A 3504-nucleotide genomic window follows, 5' to 3' on the forward strand; every position below is an offset into this window, starting at 1 on the left:
CCGCCGACGACGTTGACCAGAAGTCCCGCCGCTTAAAGGGCGAGTATCATTTTTACCACTGGGAGGAAGCTCGGTTGTTCGGAGGCGGGGCGGCGAGGGGCGGGGCCGACAACACGACTGTTGGGGAACAGTGGTTGCCAGGAGCAACGACAGATACTCCAGCCAATGACGACGCTGGATGCCCTCTACCTAGTTCCTCCCGGATTTATAATCCTGATGGGTCCACTTGGAGGGTGTTTAAAGGGGAAGGAGGGCAATAAAGTGCAGTGTAGCTCCTTATTTGTTCATTCTTTGGACGAGTGTTTACTGAGTATTAACTAAGTGCCAGATAGGGTTTTAGACACTGGAGGTGCTGCAACTATCAGAGCTGTTCTCTTCTGGAGCTTACATGCTAACGAAGTTAGGGAGGTAATGAACAAATAATTGACTAAGATAATTTTAAGAGAGTGATAAGAAAAGTAAGGAAGATAAATTAGGATGGTGGGGGTAGAGTGATGGAGTAGGAGTGTGGAGAGATAACTACTTTAGATGAGAAAGGTCAGGGGGAAGTCGAAGGAGGTGACCTCTGAGCTGAGCCCCCCCAAGCAACGATCTGGGGAGTTGTCCGCAGAGAAAATGGCCACTTTGCACACGAAAAAAATATTGCCTGCCATTTCGGTAAACAAAGAATGTTGATTTCCATTCCAGGAAACAGTGAATGTTGCGTGGCATCAAGCCATCAGCCACTACAGCCGCCCAGATAGTGCACCCTGAGGATAATTCAGGATGGAGAAAAACAGGATACTGACCCTAAATAGCTAAGATGCATATCTCGGTAGTAATTTCAATGAGCCAGATTCTTGCATTTTCGCATACATAGAAAAGTGCTAACATCATTAACTTGAGATGTCTGTTTTTGTGATTAGCAGTAATCTTTTGATATTTGACTGCATGGTTGGTTTGTTTGTTTCAACAAAAACTCCTATATATCCTGGCTTTTTCCTTACCTCTTCGGAGCAGTTCCTCAGAGGTATCTGAGAGGCTGGAGGCTGTGTCCTGTGCTATCAAACTCAGTAAATTCCGCGAATAAAATTTAACTCAGCTTTTAAGTGGTGTGGTTTTTCTTCCGTGGACAACTCCAGCTGGCTTGGAATTTGGAGGAACTGAAAGTAGAAATTATCATGACTATTAATCTAGTTTGTTGGGTAGGACCTAAATTACAAGTAGATGAAAATCCCTCTTGTTTTTAAAAGAATCTATCAAAGGATACAGAATAGAACTTTTCCTGTTGTTTTCAGACGTAGGACTGTTGGGCTGCACACTGCAGGCCCTACAAGCCCTGTACTTGCCCAGCTTCAAGACGGAAGAAAGAGCCCAGAGTCAGCCACAGAGACATCAGTGGTTTAATGGCTGGGGGGAGCTTACACATCTGAAGCAAGGTCCTGAAGCAACACCTCACCATGTGTGGCTGACGCTGGGCAGGACCTGGCGGCAGTCTTCGCTGCCTGGGAGAGGGGAAGGTTACCAGTTATAGGGGGAATTGACGTCAGGTTGGGTCACAGTTACCAGGGAAACTAGTGGAGGAGCATGTCCCTCACCGCCCCTTTGATAAACTACCCTGGGGGAAATATTCTGATCTAAACCTTAGAACAATCACTAGGTGAGTCACAGGGTAAGAAGGTCAGTCATGTGAGTAGGGTGTAGGTAAAGCAGGTACTGGTCCAGGGCGGGGATGTACAGAGAGCAAGAGAACAGCCATCTTGGTTGGACTGTTCATACAAGGACTGACAGTTTAAGACTGATGAAGCCATCCAGTAGAGACCACTAGGAACATACCTGTAGTCCAGAGGGTTAGATTTCTTAGCTTGCTGGGAGGGAGACTGCACTCCAGAGGAACCTGAATCATCTCACCAAACTAAAGAGAATACGGTCATTATTGGAATATAAGGAAAAGTGGAGTTCTGGTATAATTTAAATAAAGCAGTGTTTTGATAGGCTCAAAGCAGAGCAGAGCTCTGTGTAAAAGTGTTAACATCAGGCCTAAGCTTGAGCTGAGAAGCAGACCCAGGTTCCTCTTTCCTTGGAAATCTGAAAATTCAGATAAATGTGGAGAGACTTCCCTGGTGGCACAGTGGTTGACTCCACACTCCCAATGCAGGGGGCCTGAGTTCGATCCCCGACTAGGGAACTAGATCCCATATGCATGCTGCAGCTGGGAGTTTACATGCTGCAACTAAGGAGCCCACCTGCCACAACTAAGACCCGATGAAACCTAAATAAATAAATAAATTTTCTTAAAGACAAATGTGGAATGTTGGGTCTGAAAACTCCTTATCTAAAGCTTTGCACCTGGATTTAAAATCCTGTGTCAAAATGACCCATATGCCTCAGGTCCTTCAGCAAGAACAGGGTGTTCCATCCACACCGATTTCAAACAGCAAAATTTCTGCCACTTTATTATTCTAGGGAATATTTCTCAGCACCATGTCCTTGATGTTAATTGACAAAAGCTTTTTTTACAGAACAAAAAGGCACTAAATATTCCATAGTCTAATGAGAGTGTACAATATTTGGGGACCTAATGAGTATCAAGCATAGTAAATAGATGAAGAAACTCCTCACCCATACAAAGCTGGTAGGAATGTAAATTGGTACCCCTTTATAAGAAGATAATTTTGATATAAAAGAAAAGCTAGTTGTTCCCGAAGTGTTTGGTGGTCAAATATTTTTTTTGAAATTTGCAGCTTGGCAACCACTCTGCTCTATGATTTGTTCTTTGCATTTTTTTTAATTGAAGTATAGCTGATTTACAATACTGTGTTAGTTTTGGGTCCTTTTTGTTTGTCTGTTTTATATGTGGTAGTGTATATATGTTAATCCCAGACTCCCAATTTATCCCTCCCTTCTTTCCCCTCTGGTGACCATAAGTTTGTTTGCTATGTCTGTGAGTCTCTTTCTATTTTTTTTTTCTTTTTTTTTTTTAATTTATTTATTTATTATTTTTGGGGGGGTACACCAAGTTCAATCATCTGTTTTTATACACATATCCCCATATTCCCTCCCTCCTTCAACTCCCCCCCACCCTCCCTAGAGTCCCCCCACCCTCTATTTTGTAAATAAATTCATTTCTATCTCTGAAAAAAAAAAAGAAAAAAAAGAAAAGCTAGTGCATTGTATAAACAGACAATATTTAGAAATCTTGCCTGAGGTTCCTTCTCTACATCTCCCCCCATTTTCATTTCACCACTACTCATTGTATCCAAGGTGCAGTGGGAGAAAATGTGTTATCTAGCTTAAGTGGAGGGCTAAATAAGGTTTCTCTGATGAAATCATAAGGAAGGTGCATGAGGAAAAAAAACAAGAATAAAACAACCTATACCCAGTGTTTGTCAGTATTTATTTTGGGGTTCTGCTCTAGAATTCACAGAGTGTGTGCCCTGGAATTCAACTTCAGGGTTTAGAAGCACAAGTTTAAATTGTGGCTACACCACGTATTAGCAATATCATGTTCTTAAAATGACAACC

Source organism: Hippopotamus amphibius, chromosome 5, assembly GCF_030028045.1.
Source record: "Hippopotamus amphibius kiboko isolate mHipAmp2 chromosome 5, mHipAmp2.hap2, whole genome shotgun sequence".
Classification (NCBI taxonomy): Eukaryota; Metazoa; Chordata; class Mammalia; order Artiodactyla; family Hippopotamidae; genus Hippopotamus; species Hippopotamus amphibius.